The following is a 21,608-nucleotide window of genomic DNA, read 5'->3' on the forward strand; positions in this document are numbered from 1 at the left end:
GACTTGGGCTCAGGGGCGGCGGGGCGGGGAGGTGCCTTGACCTAGGGTCCCAGAGGCCGGGAGCAAGTCTCCTTTCGCATTGGACCGCTGTGTCCCCCAGGGCAAAGCCTGAACCAGGCCAGGAGGGTCTGTCCCCCGTCTGGGGAGCTGAACTGCCCGGGACACTGTAGCAGTCGCGGCGACTTGTCTGGAGCGGCGGGGCTTGAGCCCAAGTCCGAAGCCGCCGCCGCCAGCGTCCCGTGCGTCTGCCGCCCCGGGACCTGCCGCGGAACTTCTTCCCGGGACGCAGACCGCGCTAGCCGCCCGGGCCGAGGTAGGAGCTGGCTGGGCTCGATAGGGCGCGGGCGAATCGCTTTCGGCAGCGAAGGAACGTGTCGGGAGAAGCCAACCACAGGACCAGGGCCCTAGCGGGCGCGCGGAGACGCCTGCCTTGAGCGGAGGTCCCCCCCTCCAGTATTCGTGGCTCTGGCAGGGCCCTCTGTCCCGTGAGCTCTCCACTGGACCTGTGGCTCCAGGCTTCAGCAGGTCAAGCGCCCGAGTGTGCCTGGAGGATTGGCGGCGGGGTGGCATGAGAAAGTGGCCCCTCTTCTCCATCTCCCAGTCCGGCGATTTCTCTGCTATCTGGGGCAGGGGCGCACACCCCAGGAACTTACCACCTAGAGGGAAGCCAGCCTGGTCTCTCCCCCTTGCCTCAGTGCTCCCAAGCTGCCCCTCACCACTCTGGGTAGGGGTCTTTCAGGTGGGCTAGGGAATTCTCCTTGGAAGGCCCCCTGTCTGCTGCCCTCCGTCAGGGCACCTGTGAGTTAGCCGGTCATCCCCTTTTCTGGCCTCTTTTTTGCGGGGAGGAGAGTAGAGAGAGAAGCTTCCTACTCGGCAGGTCTCTGAGAGGAGGTTTGGGGGGAGTTCTGAGGTTGCCCCTCCTGGGCAGAGTCAAGGGGTGTTGAGGGTTCCAACTTTTACTGGACAATCTCTCAAGCTCGGACTCCCTGATTTCTGGGAGGTTTCAGTGTAGGGCATGTGTCCTGCCCCCACCCACACAGCATTTGGTGCAGGCACATAGGATGGTTCCCCAAGCCCTTTTTCCACAGTTAGTTTCAGAAAATGCATGAGCCACCTAAGGCTGGGAGAGCCTTTCTGTGCTGCCTGAGATCTGGTGGCATGTGCATGCATGTATGTGCAAGTGTGTGTGTGTGTAAGTGTGTGTGCGCATGTGCATGTGTGTGGAAATGGTCTGGGTGGCTGTAAGACTGGCCCCTCTAGTCCCCTCTGCAGGCCCAGCCCGATAAGAAGCACCTGATCCACACTCTTTCTAGCCCCAGGGATGCTCAGGGAAGCAGCCCTTCTTGAGGGCTGTCATCTGTTCTGGGGATCTATGGCTGCTTCTTGGGCCCACAGACTATACTCCATACCTCCGGACTCCATAATATTGGACAAGGCTGGAAGGCCCATTTGGCTCCTGCAGCCTCTTGTGCAGTTGAGGACAGACCCAGGGTGCAGGTGATACTGGCCTTTGGGACACAGAACCTGGCTCAGTAACTCCCACTCCGGTCGCCTTTTCCCTCTTCTCAACCCTCTCTCCTCCGGAGCAACACTTGTCCCTCCTTCCTTCCTCTCTCTAGGGCTGCCCCCCCAGCTCACCTTAGACCTGGCCCTTCCTACCTGTTGCCCCTACTGTCTTGTCCTGTCCCAGTGGTCAGGAGGGAGAGTACTGGCCAAAGGCCCAGCTCCACCTGTGACTCAGGGAAGCACCAGGCATCACCCAGAGGTCTCGGCCCCCAGAGGCCTGGCAGGCTCTGCTGTGGGGGAAGCAGAGTTTGAACTGGGGCTGCTTCTCCTGCCCTGCAACCTGAGTGGGCCTCCCCCGCCTCCCTTTCTGTCTGCCCTCTTACAATTCCAGCAGGGGGCGGGCAGGGGAAAGAAAAGGAGGGACAAGTTGGACGGGGTCCATTTGGTGTCCAGGAACAACTTGGAGAGAGGCAGGGAGGGGACAGGCAGCAGGGCCCTGGCAGAGTGAGGGGAGGGCTGGCCTTTGGATGGCCTTCTGATCCCAAACACATCCTCCTGGGGCAGTCTGCCCTTGAAAGGTAGGGCTTGGTGAACCCTGGTGCAGAGCCCCCCTGCCCTCGCCGCCTCACTGCCCCAGTGCGGGGCATGGTAGACGGGTTTGCAATGGGTACAGTCTCTCTCTCCATTCCAGTAGAGCAGCTCCCAGGGCCCAGAGAGGCTGTCACTGAGACTTCCCTCTGGGGTGGGGTGGGTCCTGGTGGCCCTGCGTTCCCCTGCAGGAGGACCTCCTGAGGCTTCGGGCAGGAGCTGGTGCACACCTGGAGGAGAGTGCTGGTGAACGACAGGTGTGTGCCTCAGTGTTCTTGCTGCCTGGGTGTCAACCCTGCTTCATCACTGGCCCTTTGTTTCCGTCCCTTCCACTGACCTCTTAAAGCACAGAGACCCTCCGGGTACTTTCCTTCCTCTGGGCTTCCGCTCATGCTATTCCCTGCTCCCTTCTTCTACCTGGAGACCCCCATTCCTCCTCCTTCTCCACTGCCCTCACCTCCACCTGGGCCCTCTCAGCTCCCGGGAGATGGCTGAACCCCACTCCCCGCCCGCTAATCATCCTCTTCAGCGGTCCTCCCGGAGCTGTCCTCGGCATGGCAGCCTCCACAGCCCCTGGGTTTCACCCCTGGTTTCCAGTCTGTCTTGGACTCCAGACCTGCCCCTCCCACGCTGGCCCAGATGGATCCTCTGCAGTGACTAACCCGAACCGGCACCGGGTGAGGACCCAATAAACCTTTGTGAATGGAGTAAATGAGTGCAGTGTGTACTTACTGAAAACTCCTTGTTTGGGGAGAAACTCAGGGTATTTCACTCTGTCCTTTCGTGCACCTGCAGCAGTGAGCCGGGGCAGCATGTCGGCAGGCAGGGCTGAGAACCATTGGTCAGGACCTGCCGCTGTGAGCAGACAACACTTCCTGGGAAGTCCCCTTGGGGCGTGGTGTCTGGTGAATGCACCTGTCACCTGGTCACCGGGCCAATCTGTTTCCCTTTCTGGGCTAAACAGGTCTTCCCGGGTACCTGGGCCCTCCCATGGAGGTGTTTACACTTCTCATTTGCTTCAAAAATGAATTCTTCTATCCACACGCTTGTCTAGGTTGAGCATGGGGACACCCTGCAGGGGATGGGGTGGGAGATGGCCGAGGGACCCAGAGCTCTGGTCTGAGAGGTGTCCTCAACATGACAGATCTTCATCCCTCTGAAAGTTTGAAGCAGGCATGGGGGAGGTGGCAGGACTCTGGGGTGACTGGGCAGGCTGGGATCCCAGCCAGGACGGCTTGTCAGGGCCCCAGGGCCTGGATCTAGCAGGGGTGTTTGGCAGCATTTGGGGGCTGGAGAAGGTCTGGGGCTCCCGGCCAAGGAAAGGAGAAGGCCTAGGAGGCAGTGCCCTGGCTACTTGCTGTGTGACCCTGGGCATCTCTGGCCCCTTCTCAGGTCTCATCTGCATCAGGTGTGGGTTGGGTGGCGACTTTCCAGTGCCTTTCCCATGCGGTCATTCTGTAGGCCAGAAGGTTCTAGGAAGTTCTAGGAGACCGTGTTCTGGCCCTGCCTGCTGTTCTGCGGCTGCTGAGAGCCCCACTTGAGGATGAAGGTGCCCCAGTGCTGGTCCTACCTGGCCTCATGCTCTGCCACTTCCACCCAGTACCGCCTTCGCCTGCCCACTTCCTGCTGCAGCTCAGGGCCCTCCAGCCCGGCCTGGGCTCTGACTCGTTCCTGGCATGAGTGCTGCTGTGCTCCCTGGTGCTCAGCCAGATCCCAGGGCACAGGACAATGCCTTGCCAGAGGTTGCCTTTGGGTGCCTGTGTCCAGCCTGGAGCTGGGTGGGGCACTGGGATGCTGGGCTACTTGTGCCAAGACAGACCCTGCTCTGAGCTGGGCCCTGAGGCTGGCTGGAGGACCACCTTGCGAGTCAGTCCCTCCTTTCCATCTGTGATCCTCTCTGGAAAAAGGTGGGGTTCACCTGACCAGCAGATAGGCATCCCAAGTCCATGTGCTTCTCTGAGCCTCAGTTTCTTCACTGGAGAGGCGGGCCTAATGTTTGAATGTGTTGTGTTCACCATGACATGAGGGGCAAGTGTAAAGTGTATATGTGTGCATGTGTGAGTTCGTGTGTGTGTGTGTGTCTATTTACTTAAACCCAGCCTTGTTCCAGAGTGGATTTCAGGATTCCTCTAAGAAGCTTTGGAATGCCAGAAGATACCACAAGTGAGAAGAAAAAATAAGAGGAAGGACATACTTCCCATATGGGGACAAAGTACAGCCACAGTGTCCTCCGCGTGGGCCATGGAACAGCCGCAGGTTTTGCCCTGATTACCCTGGTGGTAAAGTCTGATTGGCTATGACTCCCAGTGTCCAAAAGATAAACACGGGCTGTGCAGTGGAGCCGCACACATGCCTGTGCATGGCCATGCCAGGTCAGAAACCCAGCCCCTCTGCTTGGGAGGCACACAGGGCTCTGGCTGAAGCCTGAAGCTTGCGATCCTCAGAGCACAGACGTCCCAGGGCTGTGTGAAGTTAGTGAGACGAGGTGTACAGAGAGAGCTCAGGGAGGAGAGGGAGTCTCGATTGCCGTCACCCGTGGCTCGGAGATGCCTGTGACAGGTGACAGTGATGTGCGTGGTGGTGTGTTCACTGATGATGCTACACTGTAGGCCCAGGGCTGTGTTGTGGTGACAGGTGTCCTCCTGAACCGTTTGACCTTTAGGGTGGCCCCCTTCACTCAAGCGCTGGTCATGGAGGGGCTCTGGTCACACCAGGACTCAGGCACGTTTTTGCCCCCGAGGAGTCCCCCAGCCTGGCAGGGCCCAGGGGCAGGGCGGGTGGGATGGGTGTGCTCCAGCAGGTAGCAGGGACACCTGGCAAATGGGGTCGAATCGGGAGGTGTCTCAGGAGGTGGCCATGGGCAGAGGGACAGGCTTCTGGTTCTTTGCCACTCTCCCCTTTGAAGTCCGGTGCCTGGGAACAGACCTGTGGTAGCTGCACCTGCTTGGGTAGGAAACTGTGGGCTCTCTTCTCGCAGGGGGAGAAGAGTCATTTGCGGTACCTTCTGAGCAGGTGGGGGACAGCAAAGGACAAGAGGAGGCTGTGCCTGTGCAGCTGTGTGTCCCGGCACAGGCGCCACTTCACTCCCACGCCACCACATCCTCACTGGGTGACTTTGGGCAAGTGACCTGAACTCTGTGCCTCCATCTCGTCTTCTGTAAAATGGATGGCACATCCGAGCCCACCTCCCAGGCAGGGTGTTATGAGGACAGGTGGGGGCACGTTCGCACAGTCCCCAGAATGGTGCCCACGGCACCGGAGTGCTCCGGAGGGAAATAGTGGCAGCTGGCACTGAGTCCCCAACATAAGCCAGCACTGTGGGCCAGTGTTACGACTCCTGCTTTTGGGCACTTCACAAGCTATGGCCAGGGGCCCACCACCTTTGTCCATTCCTTCCCCACAAAATTCCTGCCAGGGCCCTGCCAGATCAATAAGTCACAGGACTTCTCCATCACAGAAGCCCAACTCTGTGACACCTCTTGGTCCCAAGCATGTTCCTATCCCCCATTCATGTGTTTTGTTAGGACCCTTTAGGGTTGCACGTGGCAGAAACTTAATCCACACTAACTTTAGCAACTTTAGCGAAGAAGGAATGTACTGGCTCCAGTCAGTGAAAAGTCCAGGAGGAGCCACGCCTTCAGGCACGGCTGCATCCAGGCACTCAACAGGTGCATCCAGGCACTCACCAGGTGCAGCCAACACCTTGGCCCGCAGGCTGTCAGCTCCTGCCTTCTGCTGCATGCGCGTCACTGTAGGTGGATTTCTCCGCACGTGGGCGAGATGGCCCCAGGAGCTCTGGCCCATGGAGTCCTTGTAGCACCTGTCCTGGCCATCCCCAGAAGAGAAAGCACCATTTCCCATGGCAGAAATCTGGTGGAAACAGGAGAGAGGGGGTTGGCTCTCTTTGGTCAGATCTGGGTCTTGTGCCCATCTCTGGGAGAGAAAGGTCCTCACTCACAGAAACTGAGCAGATCCTGGATTGGATGGGGAGAGATGCTTTCAGACACACACACATTCGCTGCACTCACTGCAAGGATAGTGACAATAGTAGAAACTGCTCTTTCTAGAGAAGTTATGACGTGTGCCAGAAAATTCTACCTTTTAAGGATATAGAGAGGTTTTTATCATCCCCATTTTACAGATGACAAAACTGAGGCTCTGAGAGCGAAGTGATTTGCCTATGGATGCATAGCTAAGGTCTGACCCCACAATTCACACTCACAAGTTGGCAAGAAGTGTTTCACCAGGGTAGTCTGGGGGCAGAAGGAGTCTGCCTGGTGAGGGAGGGGAGGTGGAGATGTGGGGAGTGGGGAGGCCAAGAGGAGGGGACGCCAGGACCTGGCCTCTGGCTTGCACAATGGGGAGGGAACCCTGGAGAAGAGGTTTATGGGGGAGGCTGCTGAGTTTTTTGGGCACATATGCTAAGTTGGAGGTGTCCATGGTCCTCAGGAGATGTTCGGCATTTGGGGGACAGAGGTGAGCCTCGGCATCCTGGGAATCATGGCTGTTTGCTTTGCTTTGGGAATTTCACAGTGGGTGGGGGAAGGCGGCTGCTGACAGGAAGCACTTCCCATTTGGTGGAGAAGGCGGCCAGAGCCTGCATGGCACAGGCTACGACCTGGGCCTGTGACAGCGTCTACGACCGGGGCCTCAGGTTCAAGACAGACGCAGGGCCTGAAGTTCTCTGGCAGTTGTTTTAGGGCAAACATGTTGAGAATGGCATTTCCAAGGGCCTTGGACTGTGCCGGGGCACCAATGCCAGTAGGCCGGGGCCATTCCATGAGGACCACGCCTTTCTGAAGGATGCTTGGAATCCCAGACTGGGGTTCAAATTCCGACTGTGCTTCCTAGAGGCTATGTGGCCTTGGGCATGTCTGGAGCCTCTCCGGGCCACAGTTTGCTTATCTGGAAAGGAGTCATGGTAGTTTCTTCTTACGGGTTTACAGGGAGCTTGGGAGATGGAGGGTGGGGCAGCACACGGGGCTCAAGCTGCAGCTCTTAGTTAACTGCTTTTCCTTTGCAGGTGTCCGATGGATCTGATGGAAAGGTGGCAGGCGAAATGCACCTGGCCTCAGCATCAAGGGCCGTGAATGCAGTGGCAGTCGTAGCTATGTGGTCGGAGTGGACTAGGATGGTCCTTCCACCAAGAAGGCTGGGCCTTCCTGCTCCTGAATGTCCAGCTGCAGAAAGTGATTGGGCTTGACACAACTGCCCCTTCCTCCACACACTCCCAAATATACCTACCCCTCCCCAACCCAGTCCTCCTCGCCAGACTGTGGCTCCCGGATGACAGGGCAGAGTTGGACTCACCTGTGTCTGCCAGGCCAGCTCACCATGGGGGCAGGTCCCAAGAGGCCTCTGGATTTGGACCAACTTCAGTGTGAGCTTGAACAAGCCCTTAGCCTCCCTCAGCCTCCGTTGCATGAGGCGTTGTGCTGGTACGTCTCAGAGCAGGTGGCGCTACCTGGTGAGCCTGTCCATCAGACAGAGCCTGGATGGCTCTGTCCATCGTCTTTGTCACTGTAATGCTGGTTAACAAATAAACATGAAACAATGAGTGGTCATTTCTCAGGTGCCATGGAATCGATTTAGTGGGTCCAGGGCTCAGCCAGGGCAGGCTCCCTGGCGGGCCTGGCTGGGACGGTGGCCGCTGTGCTCTGCTCCACACCTCCGATCTTCTGCAAACTTGCCCAGGCCTGATCTCACGGCAACGGCAGAGGCACACGAAGGAAGCAGCACCCATACCTGAGCAGCAGGGAGCCACTTGTGCTGCGTCTACTCACCCTGCATGGGCTCACGGCAACCATGGGTGAGCACTCACATGGGAGCAGAGGGCCTGGCGAGGCTGCTCGGCCAAGGGTCTGGGTGCAGGGAGACGTGAAGATTAGGGCTCTTTGCAATCTGCCACAGCGAGTGAGCCAAGGTGTCACCCCGGGACTTCTGATGGTGATCACCCACCACCTGGGTACTCCAGGTGGACCAGACCTAGCCCTGTCTTGAGGGAAAGACAGATCCTTGCCTCATCTCTTACCACAACCGCACCCAAGGCTGGTGGACTCCACAGCCGTAGGAAGGCAGCTTCAGAGACAGGGTGGGAGGCTAGAGGCCTCTTGTATTCCAAAGGGCACAGATGTATGGGACAAAGCAGGGAACGACCCAGCATCCCACTTGGTCATGTTCCTGCCAGGAGACTTAGGTGCTGTCCGTGGCTTCATCTCTACCACAGAGACTGGACTTGGGCTTTGTAAAGGTAGCCCTCAAGGCTATGGTTCAGTCTCTTTGTAGAGAGACAGAGAGTAAGGGTGAGAGTGAGCCATGGAGAGAAAGAGGGGGCAGGCCTAGTCTCTGCCTCTAATTATTTGCCTCTTCCTCTTCTGCAAGTCCCCCTCAGTGGAGGTGGGATGGAGCGTGCAGGGGCTGAGGACTGGGGGATGGGTATGTGATGTGAACCCTTTTCCATGGTTCTGATGGCCTCACCCTGGGAGCCTGGGAGCTGGTCTGTGGGGTAATTCCGTGGGCAGAAGGGTTGGGGTGGGAGTGGGGGATCCCTTGGAAGCAGGGCTCTGTAGCCTTGTCTCCCTTCCCTTCCTGGGGGGTGGCTGTTCCTGGGAGGGGCGGGTGGTTGTATTTGGAACAGGAGCCTGTTACAGTTAAGCAGTTCAAGATGCTGGAAATGGAGTTCCCGGGATGACTGTGGAAAATCCATGCTGAGTTATTTTTCAGGAGCACAGTGACAGTGGCACTGACCACTCTGCCTGGCAGACAGAAGTAGCAGGGATGTTTTCAAACTCATATTAAGTTTGGTGTGTTTTCACATGCTAATCCTGCAGTAGGGATCTCGGTGCCCTTTGTCGAGCTGTGAAATGAAGTCTCTTTGAGGGGAGCATGTGTCCAAAGTCCAACTAAGAGGTGGAGAGGCAGGACGGCATGTCTACCCACCCAGCCTTCAGGCCATTCATCCACCCATCCACTTATCCACCCACCCACCAGTTCATCCATCCACCCACCCACCAGTCCATCCATCCATCCATCTGTCCGTCTGTCCGTCCGTCTGTCCATCCATCCATCCATCCATCCATCCACCATCCACCTACGTGTCTGTGCGTCCATCCATCCATCCATCCATCCATCCGTCCATCCATCCATCCATCCATCCATCCACCCAACCACCTACGTGTCTGTGCGTCCATCCATCCATCCATCCATCCATCCATCCATCCATCCATCCATCTATCCATCCATCCATCCTTCCTTCCATTTGTCTTTGCATCCACCTGTCCATCCATCCATCCATCCATCCATCCATCCATCCATCCATCCATCCAACCAACCATTCATCCATTTGGCACCTGCAGCACTTTCACTTTTCTGATGACCCAGACCAGGGCCTGTTCTGGGGGCTCTTGCTCTGGGAGGTGAGTGCTGGAATGACAGGCTGGCTTGGATGCTGGCCCCAGAGCACCGACTGAGGGTCCAGGAGGAGGTGGCGCCGTAACCCAGAGAAGACTGTGTAGCTGTCCTTATAAACCCGTGCACAGCCTGGTCCTGAGTCTATCCCCCGTGGCCAGCAGCACAGGATGACGGTACTGGGGACTTCTGCAGGGACTTGCTTCCTACAGATAGTTTCATGACCCGTACAGCAATCTCTTTGCTGGAGTTTCATGTGACGCGTTTGGGGATGTAGAGGGTTCTGTGGATTCCCACTGGGGGTGGGGCGGGGGACAGGCAGAATAGCCTCATGGCCACCCCGTGGTGGAGCTCCCTGAGGTCACCATGGACATCCTGGCCCTGTGTCCCCTGGTGTCCTTGGTGGCTGGACCTGAGTGCTGTGAGTCAAGCTGGAGCAGCATCTGGGGCCCTAGCACGGGCACGGACCCAGTCTCTAGTGACAACCTCCCTCGTCTCACAAAGCAAATCTCTCCCACGATGCTGTCGCCTCAGGTCCTCTAGTGATTCCTGTTGCCCTGGAGATAAAATTGCGGCATCTCAGGGTGGCCAGGAGCTTTCTCAGGGAGACCTGCTGGGAGGCCAGGAGCATGGAAGTCCCTCAGAAGGGAAGGGACGTGGCACATTTGAGGGAGAATCTCTTGGAGAGCCCTAGAGAGCTCACCCTGAAGGACGAGGAGGCTGCCACTCTCTGGGACGTGTCCCACGTGGATGAGAAAGGCTGCAGTCCCCAGGTCTGGGCACCACACCTAGGCAGGTGGGGCCTGTATCATTCCCCAGGCAGGTGCCGGGCACTCAGCGCTGTCCCCGGAGACACAGCCTTGGGGGCGATGGACTCGCTGTGCCTGAGCTCCAGCTCTGTCAGTTCCTTTCTGAACATGGAGGCCGGGAGTCCCTCCTTGGGGATACTGTGGGGGCCTGGGGAGTGGGTCCTGGGTAGGTTGGCCTTGATGGGCCTTCCAGGCCTGTGGGATACACGGGTTCACAATTCTGGGACATAGGCTCTAGGAGACCCGAGAACCGAGGCCTCCCGGGGGTCCCTGCGGGAGGTGAGTACAGTGGGGACCTGGAGGAGCTGAGGCAGCCTGGGGGAGGGGACTGGAACCCTGAAAGGGCTTAGTCCAGCTGCAGGAAGCTGTGGCAGGAGATGCAAGCACTGGGTAGAGAGGCCAGGACAGGTGGGCCGCTGTTGGGCTAGAGCACATTTTCAGAGACAAGGGCAGGGAGGCATTTGGGCAAGTGTAAGGGGAGTGCTTTGGGACAGAGGGCCTGAAGGAAGAATGATGGTGTGTGTGGACACCGAGCCGCCACCTCCCCTCCCCCATCCTTTCCTCTCCTTCCTTCCCTCTCTTCTCTTTCTCTCCCTGCTTCTTCCTTCTCTCTTCCCTTTCCTCCCCCTGCCTCCTCTTCCCTCTCTAGCTCCTTCTTTGCCTTTTCCTCCCTTCCTCTCCCTTTGCCCTCCCCGTCTCTCCCTTCCTTCCCTCTTCCCTTCTATCTCATCCCCTCGTGCCCCTTCCTACCTGCCCCTCCCAGCCTCTTTCCTTCCCTCCTCACATGGCAAGCAGTCCCTGCACCCGCCACCCCGTGCTCCCCAGAGCCTGGCTCTGCAGGCATTAGGAGATGCTTACAGGGAGGGCTGTGCTCCTTACAGCAAGAGACTCCTGCAGCCGCGACCACTGGGGCCCTGCTGTCATGGGGAGGGTGGCAGTCTGGTGGAGACCGCGGACCGCCCCCCAGGCACCTCCACCAGGCAGGCTCAGTGACTGTCCCACTCCTGGGAGCCACAAAGCCTGTCGCCAGGAGCCAGGCAGGGATAGCAAGTGGGGTCTTCTGAGGCCAGGGCGGGTGGTCCTGGGTTGGGGGGCCAGGGTGTGCTCTGAGCTCTTGGAGAGCCCCCAGTGCTCCTTGTCCTGGGTGAACAAGGGTCCCCGAGACCTGGCCTCTACAGGCAGCATCCCCGCCCCCCACCCGGCCGGTGCTGGCCTTGGAGGGATTCCGGGGGCACCTCTGTCCTCAAGAAGGGCTCTTTGGAGAGGAAAAAAGAACACATTTCAACACCTCCAGATTCTGAAAATGGATTTCTCCCAGGGAAACAGAGACTCAGAGCATGTTCTTTTCCCTGAGAGGGAGCCAGGAAAACAGCAATGGTTGGGGGGGGAGGAGGGGTAGGAGGGGAGAGAAAGGCCTCAGCAAGAATCGCCGAGAATCAGGACATGGAGCGGCCACCGATGGGCCACGGACCCACGCGTGCGACTTCACCTCTCGGAGCCTCAGTTTGTTTCCCTGTCCAATGGGGTAACTCCATCTCTATCCCTGCCTTGTAAGGAATGGCTGTGGATGGGATGTGGATAGAGCAGTTCTTGCTCCTCACCCCTTCCGGAGACCAGGATGATAATGTCAGAGTGTTTCTGAATGATACCCCCAGCCCCAGGAAGGGTCAAATGGTGCTAGGTACACTGGTTCTGACTGCTGGACCCAAATCCTTGCTGTGTGACCTCAGTGAAGTGGCCGACCCTCTCTGGGATCCAGCTGCTTCTTCCATTGATTGGGCAAGGATCTCCACCTTGTGAAGTCATTGGGAAGATTCGCTGGGATGTGGATGTGGTGCCAGGTGCAGCCTGTGCTCTGGGATGTGCTCAAATTGGCTGGGGTAGGGGTATCTCTAGGCAGTGGTGGGGCTTGTCTGTCCCCGGGCATGGCCTGGCTTTGACTAGTCCTTTCTTCTGTGGCTGGTCCCCTCCAGGGCAAATCCTCCCCACAGCCCCACTCCCTGGGCTCTAAACAGCTCTTGCTTTGGCTGGCACAGCTTTGGGCTGCCTCCTCCAGGAAGTCTTCCCTGACTGCCTGGTTGGGATGGAAGGGCTCCTTGGCTCTGGCCTGATCCCCTCCATGCTGTCTCTCTGGGAACTTTGCAGCTGCCTCCTTTTGGGTTTCTACATCTCTGATCTTATCTCTTCCTCTCTGTCTTCTAGATGTCTTCATGTTTTAGAGTTGCTCTCTGCCTGGGAGGCTGCCCTGCCATGGAATGGACTGCAGCTCTTCAAAAACATCCAAACTGCTTGGCCTGGCCTTCAGGGCTTCCAGATAGGGTCTCTGCTTCCCTTTTCAGCTCCAGCCCCTGTCCCTGCTTGACACTGAACTGACATCCCCTGCAAGGGAAATGTTGCCATAGCTGCCCCACCACATCCCCGCCCTCCCCAGTAGGCCTGCAAGGGGATGTACTAAGGACCCCCAGCCATTTAGTAAGGAAGCCATCTGAGGCTCAGGAAACCCAGGCATGGCTGTGCTGGCTGTGTGTCAGCACTCAAACTTGGGTCACCTGGCTCAAAGTTCAGGCTCTCTCACTGAGCTAGAATTTCCCACCCATTCAAGTTGGTTACTTGCACCTTCTCTTGGAGTTCCCTTTCATCTCATCTTCCCAAGTCCTACCTGTCCTTCGAGGCTCAGCCCAAATGTAGAACCTCCCAGGAAGCCTCCTCTGATTCCTCATCCAATCACTTCTCTCCTTCCCAGATGGCAGTCACCCTTTCCCCATGACCTCGGCTCACCGTGGTCCTGGCTAAGGGGTGAAGACTGTGTCTCAGTGGCAGAGATTGCTGGCTGCCCCCAGTATCCCTTCTCCTCTTCTTTTGAAAGTAAAGGAAATCCCAGCTTTGAGCTGGACACATGGCTGCTCATCTAAAGATTCAAGTTCTCAGCCTCTCTTGCAGCTACCCAGTTATCTGACCAAATTCTTGCCAATGACGCAGAAGAAGTGACCTGTAAAACTTTGGGTTCTTGCTCTTAGGGAGAAGAGAGCTGCCTTCCCCTGCTTCTTCTCCCTGTTCCCACTGTTGGATTAATGAGGTGATGGCAGGAGTGGGGCAGCCGTGGGACTATGGAAGGAAAGCTGGGTGTTGAGGATCACAGAGCAACAAGCTGCAAAGAATCCGTGTCACCACTACGCCAGCTTAGACTGCTGAAGCTCAGTCTGCTATGTGCGGGGGGGCCTGTCCCGTGTAATCTCGGTATTTTGGCATTTCTTACAATAGCCGAAATGTATCCTAATTAAAATAGATCCAGATAGAGAAGTTGATCAACTGTTTGCGGAACGATCAAGTGGTTGCTAACCAGAGGTTGGCAAGCTGCGGCGTGGAGATTGCTTTTTAGGGCCTGTGGTGCTCTGGAGTCGCGGAGGGATGTCTGTGTGTTTGAGTGCTGGCCATGCCACGTAATTGTGGGATGCTGGGGAAGTCAGTAATGGCTCAGTGACCCTGATGCCTCTTCTGTGACATGGGGGTGACAGTCCTCCTTGCAGAATGAGGCTCGGATGACATCACACACATAAGGGCCCGGTGACAGAGGCACTCCTGCATGTTGGTTCCTCTCCGGATTGAATTCTGCAGGTGAAAGGGCTTTAGCGGGAGCACCCTTCTTCCTCCACCCTCCTCTTTCCTGCAATCCCCAGCTTTCCCTGGACTGGGGCGGGGCGGAGGGCAGTGGAGTTCATGAAACCGAGTGGAAACATTCCATTTGTAACAACAAATCTTTTCCACCAAGACTTTTCTTACATTTAAATGGAGGATCTTGGAATCCCTGGAAATGGCTATAGAGGAGGAAGGGGGGTTTTCTTTCCAGGAGTTTTGAATTTTTCAGAAGGATGGGCCCCCAGAGGCTGCCCGTGTGCCCCCTTAGCCCTGGCTGCCCCTTCAGCTGAGTCCCACTTACTGTCCCATCTGCCTCATCTCCCCCGTACCCGTACTTCCTGGCTCTGTGGGTCATACCTCATCCCTCAGAAACCTCCAGATGAGAACAATGGGCTCTTCCAGCTCTGGCCAGGAAAGTCAGGAAAGGATGCATTTGTCTACCTTTGGAGCCCTGGATTCAAAGACCCACCAGCCTGGAAGGGGCTGGAGAGGTGTGGAGATGGGAGTTCCAAGTGCCAAGGGTCAGCCGGTGTGGTGGTAAGAGTGAGGGGCTGAGAAACTGGGCTCTGAGCTCCCATCCTGATATGGTTTGGATGTGTGTTCCCTTCGAATCTCATGGCTGAAATGTGATTCCCCAGTGTTGGAGGTGGGGCCTGGTGGGAGGTGTGTGGGTCATGGGGGTGGATCCCTCACGAAAGGCTTGGAGCCCTCGCCATGGTAATGAACGAATTCCCGCTCTGTCAGTTCACGGGAGAGCTAGTTGTTTAGAAGAGCCTGGCACCCCCTCCTCCTCCCTTGCTCCCCACTCTGCCTTCCAGCATGAGTAAAAACCTCCTGAGGCCCCCCCAGAAGTGGAGCAGATGCTGGGGCCAGGCTTGTGCAGCCTGCAGAACCATGAGCCAAAGAAACCTCTTTTCTTGATAAATTACCCAGCCTCAGTATTCCTTTATGGCAAAACAAAACGGACTAACACACCCCACTGGACTAACACACCCCACTCCAAACTGGGCAGCCCTGCTTTCCCCTGCTTTGGGAATGGGGTTCCCTTCAGCTTTGGTGTAATACAGCAATCAACTGATACTTCCTTGACTGTACAAAATTAGTCTGAGTGGATGGTGCAGTTCAAAGCCACTGCCTTTTTAAAATTTTTAATTGTGGTAAAATATATGTAACATAAAATTTACCATCTTATCCATTTTTTTTAAGAGAAAAACAATGAGCGCTATGTTGCCCAGGCTGGACTTGAACTCCTGGGCTCAAAGATCCTTCTGCCTCAGCCTCCTGAGTAGCTGGGGTGCCTGGATTGTGCACTGAGCCTGGCTACCGTCTTAGCCATCTTTAAGTAGCAGCTCAGTAGTGCTAAGGGTATTCACATTGTTGGATAACCAATTTCCAGAACTCTTTCCATTGTACAAAACTGAAGGACCGAAACACTAAGCACCAGCTCTCCATTCTGCCCTTCCCCCAGCCCCTGGCCAGCACCGTTCCATTTCCCATCTCTATGAGTCTGACTACGTCAGGTGCTTCTTATTGGTGGGATCTTGCAGGATTTGTCCCTTAGTAACTCGCCTGTTTCACTTTGCTTGATGTCCTCAAGGTTCATCCATGTTGTAGCACGTCTCAGAATGTCCTTCCTTTTTAGGCCTGAGTACTATTCCATTCTGTGGTTTTTCCACATTTTGTTGATCTGTTCACCTGTCGGGGGACACACGGGTCGCTTCCACCTTTTGGCTATTGTGAACGATGCTGCTGCGAACATGAGTGCGCAAGTATTTCTTCGAGAGCCTGCTTTCGATTCCTTTGGGCATATACCCAGAAATGGAATCGCGGGGTCATAGGCTTATTCTATTTTTAATTTTTTGAGGAGCTGCCACACTGTTTCCCATAATGGCCACATCATTTCACATCCCCACTGACTTAGTGCACAAGGGTTCCAGTTTCTCATCTTCACCATGATTCTTTCCTTCGCTTTCTTTTTCTGGGAGGATATGAGGTGGTAAAAGCCAGTCCTTTCACAGCTGGTAAACTGAGGCCCAGAGAGGGTAGGGACTTTTCTGGAGGCTCCTGTGGATCTGTGGTGCGTGTGCTTGGAATCCATACTCCCAGTCTCTTTTGTTCCTGACGCAGGGCCTTGTCCTGCTGCAGGGAGTTTCATGCCCCTCCCGAGACCTCAGCCTCTGAGCTGACCTGTAGCAGTAGGTGACGGTTCCTGGCAAGGTGTCCTCGGTTCACTCCAGCACCTGCATCTGGAAGCATCCCTGCCCAGCCTGCTCAGGAACATGCCAGGCAGGCTGTCTCAGCAGGCCACACCCTCAGCCACCAGGGGCCCGAGTGGGCCCATCTGAGGGTCCCCAGCGGCTGAGCCCCACTGGCCTAGTGTACCTCTCTTGGTTTTCCGCCCCCACCCCATCTCCTCCTCATCTTCACTTTCTCATGTGAGCTTCCTGGGTTCACTACCTGCACCCACATCCTCATCTCAGGTTTTGCTCTGGGGGAGTCCAAACTGCAACAGGCCCCACTCTGACCCAGGAGCCAGCCTTCAGGAACCCATAGTTGGGTGAGAGCACACAGGGGTGCCCATGTGAGACTTACTCTGACGGGGTGACTGAGCCTTGGGAGGTGGACCAGAGAGGGCAGGGGCACCTGCTAACTCTGCATTCCTGAAGTTCCAGCCCTTCCCTTGGCCCTTAGATCAGGGTGGAGCCATCAGCTAAGGGGCTTCACCCCATCTTCACCCGGGTGGGCACATGGCCCACGATGAAGCAGAACTTGAGTCTTGCGTGGTGATCCAGGGCCTGGGGATGGTCACTGCTAAGCCCTGAGCTGATGGGGGCCCTCCTGAGGAAGAGACACTGGGATGGGCATGTGGGGGAGGAGCTGCTGGCCAGGCCCTGGGAAGGGTTGTATCAGGTCAAGGGGATCGCCTGAGTGAAGGCCAGAGGCGCGGTGAGCCCAGGGAAGTAGGGGAGCGGGAGCGGGGAAGAAGGAGCTCACTGCAAGCGGGAGGGGAGAGGCTCTTCCAAGGCTGGGACATCAACAGGGCTGGATCAGAAAGGCCTTGGGGACCTGGTAAGGAGTTGCCTATGGTTGCTGTAATAGCAAATTGCCTCAAACAAATGGGCTTAAGACAACACCAGTTTATGACCTTACAGTTCTGCAGGTCCGAAGTCCACAGCGGATTGGCAGGGCAGTGTTCCTTCTGGAAGCTCCAGGGGAGATCAATTCCCTTGCCTTTTCCAGCTTCTAGAAGCCACCTGCATTCTTTGACCCATGGCTCCCGTTCAGTGTCAAGGCCAGCGACACCCTGGAGTCTGATGCCACTCCCACTTTCTTGCCTCCCTTTCCACACTGAACAGAGCCTTGTGATGACACTGGGCCCGCCCAGATAATCCGGGATCGTCTTTTATCTCAAGATCCCTGCTTCATTCACCTCTGCAAAATCCCTTTGGCCATGGAAGGTAATGCAAGCACAAGTCTAGCCACGGGGTCTAGCCTTATCCGAGGGTGACGGGGAGCCATGGGAGGCATCAGGAAGAGGAAGGCCATGGCCAGATGTGGATGTGGGCAACACTCCCTGGCCGGGCTGCCTCAGCCTGGAGGCCGAGCAGGTGGAGGGGCTAGGACATGGCTGTTGCTGATGGTCTTCCACGGGGCAGGGAGAGGCTCCTCTCCTTCAGGGCTGGAACCCAGCCTCTCACCTAAAAAGGGCTAGTGAATGCTCAGAGGGTGAATGAAAGCGCTGGCTGCAGCTGGGAGGAGGGGGCTGGCCTGGGGAGGGGCTGGGGGCCAGGATGCGCAGGGGAGGGAAGGGACTCGGAAGCCAGGAGTCAAGGGCCACCTACAGGTACTGCTGGCTGAGACCCAGAACCACTCCATCACGGAACAGAGGAGCTGCAAGATGCCTGCCAGGCTCACCAAGGTCTGTCCCTGCCACTGCGGATGTGTCACCCTGGGTGTCATTTTAGAAATCGAAGTCAACCAGCTCTGGCCCAGCTCAGGTGCTGAGAAGCTCCACTCACTGCACCCTCCACACCCTCACCTGCCTGGTACCTACCCTGACCGCCCAGGAGATCTGGGCTCTTTGGGGAGCTAGGGGAGGCCTCTGATTGGATGAGGATGGGCACCTGACTTGAGGGCTGGACTCTGCCCAATAGATATACCAGCTAAGCTAAGCCAATCAGATGGCTCTGTGTGGTTGGAGCAGGGATAAGCATGTCAGGAGCTGGAAGGGAGCTCACAGAGGGGCGTGCAGGGCCCAGCAGACAGCAGTGCGTTCAAGGAGTGCAGGTGCGGCTCTGCCAGCCTTGTGCCCACCCTCAGTGTCTGGGGAGGCTGCACCCGCTGCCTCATCAGCCATCTGTGCAGACCAGCTGCACTCCCAGGAATTCCCTGCCACGGAGCCACTCTCTGCCGGCTCCTTTCACCTCCCTCCCCCACTTCTCCTGGCACCTACCGTGTGGCGTGGTTTGAAGCATGAGGCTCTGCCGTCAATTCTGTGAGTTTCTGGGAGCAGGGCCTGGCTTCGGGCAGCCCTGAGAACCTATTGAGGGTCTGGGGTCTGGAACCTGGAGTGTGGGCCAGGAGCAGGGTGGGGTCAGCCAGCTCACCGGGAGGGCCCCAGAGGCCCTGCTCAGGGCTCTGGACTTGAATCTATGGATTATGGGGTCCCGATAGCATCCCCTAGTCCGCGAAGACAATTTTTTCATGAGCAGGAGAAGACAGTATGGCCAAGCTGGGCCCGGGGCAGGGCAGCGGGTCCTCTGAGGGCCACTGGGGCCCAGGCTCACCAGCTGAGAGGATGGCCTCTCTGCTCGTTCTCAGGTGTAGTTTGCCCTGAGCTGAACCAGCCTGTGGCCCCAGAGGCCCTGGCGGCTGAGGAGGGACAGACAAGGAGATCTCATGGGAGCCCCAGCGTTGGGGGGGTAATAATGGCAGCACCTTTGCCCCAACCCCACCCTGGGGCCGCTCCCCCTCACTTACTTCCTCCCTGGTCCCACTCAGTGCTGTGAGCTGCAACTCAGCTCCCAGTCCTGCCCCCGGCAGCCTCTGCTCCCACATTTCCGAGGGAAGAGAGCCCACGGTCCCTGGCTGCCCAGGCTTTCCTGGCTCTCTTTGGTGCCCTTCAAACATGGCTGACCCTCTGCCCACTGGATGTTTGGAGGCAGAGCTCACAGGTCCCCAGACTCCCTTTTTCATTTATTCAACGATATCCACTGAGACCTTTTCTGCCAGGTGGGTGCTGAGTGCTGGGAGGCTGATAACATGAGCTTCACCCTTGGGGGGCTTCCAGCCTCTGCAGACACAGACAGTTTCACAGAATGAATAGATTCTTCCTGGGCCACCACAGGGAGGGGGCAGGCAGGCCAGGCTGGTGGGCTCTGGACCGCCTGGCCCCGTCCTGCTCAGCCCTCTTGTCCTGCTCTGAGTTGCTCCACCGGCAGCACTCCAGGGCTGCATCTTCAGCAAGGGCAGAGCCCCAAGGCTCCAAAGAGGGCTCAGCTCTTTGTTCTCTCTGCTCCGAACGTCTTTCCTCAGGCTTCTGCGTGGCCTCTGGTGCGAGTAAGGCAACCAGGTTGGCTACCATGACAAGATGCAAAATTACAGTGATGTAGGCACGGGGAGATTTTAGTCCTTGCTCAAAAAATACAGGTCAGCGGAGTCTCACAACTTGATTTATGTTGTATTCTTGTATCGTCAACTTGATTATTTGCTTAGTTTTTAAAAAAATCAACTTGCTTTGTAAACATAAATACTGATGGCTTACATGATAGATTCTGAAACCCTGGGTTTGATATGTTAGTTATGTATATATGTTCTCAACACTTATAGATAAATAACTACTGAAATAGAAAACAACTTTTTCTGGATACCCTTCAAAATCATCGTTACTTCCTTTTGGGAAATTCTGGACTACCCGGGTGGGGAAACGGAGGCTCCACGAGAACGTGTGCTGTACCCAAGCATCTGGGAGTTTCCGCTCCAGTTGCCCAGTCCCGTTTGGGATGTGGAGTTCAGGGTGCAGCCTGCCCTCAGCGGGAAGGGCTTACACAGGGGGAGGCCCCAAAAGAGAGGCCGTCCTTGTGAGCTGCTCTCCCCCAACTCCGCAGGGTAAATGGATCCTGGCTCCTGCCCTGTGAGGCTGGCCTGTGCCTGGGAGAGGTGGAAGCAGAGAGTGGGAACAGTCTCTGTCTATTCCATTGCAAGAAGGTTCCAGATCGTCAGAGTCTCAGCCACCCTCCCGCCAGGAGGTGCCCACCCCAGGAGCTGGCTGCCTCTTCCCTGCCCTCCCTTGCCTACCCTGAATGCTCCCAGGGTGTCCTGGCTGCAGAACGCCTGGGGATGCGCTTGGCTGGGGGATCAGAAAGCCTCCTGTGGCATCTCCCCAGCTGTCTCCCGCTCCCCAATACTCCTTTTTAGGCCAATGAGGGAGCGATACGAGGACCATTTGTTTTTTAAATGTTTTGCAATTTTCTTGGAAATGTGAGGGATCCCAGAGGGGCCCGGGGCTGCCGCTTGGGCTGACCTCTGCACACTGTTGAGGCGACCTGGGCTGGGAAGACAGCAGTTCCAGCTTTCCAGGAACAGTTAGTCTTTCCAGGAACTGGTGGTCTGTGGCCAGGCCAGGCCCCCGGAGTTGCATGGGGAGTGGTGGAGGCAGCCCAGGCTGTGGCATTGTTGGCAGGAGGGGAATGGAGCAGTGGGGTAAGGAAGAAGGCACACAGCCCCCCTCCAGCTCTCTGGTCCCCAGATGAACCCCTGTGGCGTTTTCAGACCAACTGGACCTCCCTGGGGGATCTGCTAGAATCTGCTAGCTGGGGTCCTGCTAGAAAGACAGTGACTGGGGTGACTGCACCAGGACTGGCACAGACCTGGCCTGCTGTGTGACCTGGGGGGAGGCTGTGCACCTCTCCGAGCCTCTGCTTCCCTGACCTCAAAAGGGCAATGGGAGTGTTTGTCCTGTGCCACCACCCGGCCAAGGGTTCCACCTCACCTAAGTGGGCCACCGTGGGCAGCCTTTTTACCACTCTGGGCGTCGGTTTCCTCTTCTGTAGGATGGATTTTTGTGGGGTCAAATAAGATTGTGAATATGAAGCCTTTGTATAGGACCCCACTTGGGGTTAGCACCCCTCCCCCATGAGCTGAGAGCGAGGTGGCTGACCTGGGGCCCCTTCCCCAGCCCAGCTGTCACCTGGGAGGTGCCTGGGATGTCAAGGCTTGGGAGTTGGGCCTTGATGTCCCAAGGAGTGAACCAGACTGTGAACCTCGCCCCTCAGGCAAAGGGCTGGCTGTTCTCAGGTGGGTCGGCGGCTCTGCTTCTGGGCCTGCATCTGGGGACCTCCCTTCCTGTCTTCCTCCCCACCTCTTCCAGAGGGAGCCCTCAGGCCGGTTGTAGGAGGACTTACTGAGAAGGGGACGCTGCTGCCCCTCCCAGACAGCCTCTGCCTCTTCCTCTGTCCTCCCAGAAACTGTCCCTGAAGACAGTTTCCCTCCCCGGTCTCGCAGCGGTCCCAGCCTCTTCCTTGGAGTTATAGGAGGCACCCTTTGCACTTTCCCCTCCTTCTCGTGAACCCCGAAGGGTCCCCTCTTTCTCCAGCCTTTCCTGGCCCAGCCACCACTCAACACGGCCCTCTCCCTGTAGGTGGGTCCCACACCTCAGCCTCA

At 57.1% G+C, this 21,608-nt stretch overlaps 2 long non-coding RNA genes across 2 annotated transcripts; both read left to right on the top strand.

The window, feature by feature from the left end:
- Positions 1 to 2,801, top strand: LOC105547870. The gene is made up of 2 exons (XR_001007292.1): positions 1 to 313; positions 1,273 to 2,801. It is a non-coding gene; the product is annotated as an uncharacterized LOC105547870 (long non-coding RNA).
- Positions 2,802 to 4,204: 1,403 nt separating this feature from the next.
- Positions 4,205 to 7,660, top strand: LOC105547871. Its single transcript, XR_001007293.1, has 2 exons — positions 4,205 to 4,653; positions 5,629 to 7,660. It is a non-coding gene; the product is annotated as an uncharacterized LOC105547871 (long non-coding RNA).
- Positions 7,661 to 21,608: the final 13,948 nt, after the last annotated feature.

The sequence above is a fragment of the Mandrillus leucophaeus genome, unplaced genomic scaffold (assembly GCF_000951045.1).
Source record: "Mandrillus leucophaeus isolate KB7577 unplaced genomic scaffold, Mleu.le_1.0 Scaffold4, whole genome shotgun sequence".
In the NCBI taxonomy this organism is placed as follows: Eukaryota; Metazoa; Chordata; class Mammalia; order Primates; family Cercopithecidae; genus Mandrillus; species Mandrillus leucophaeus.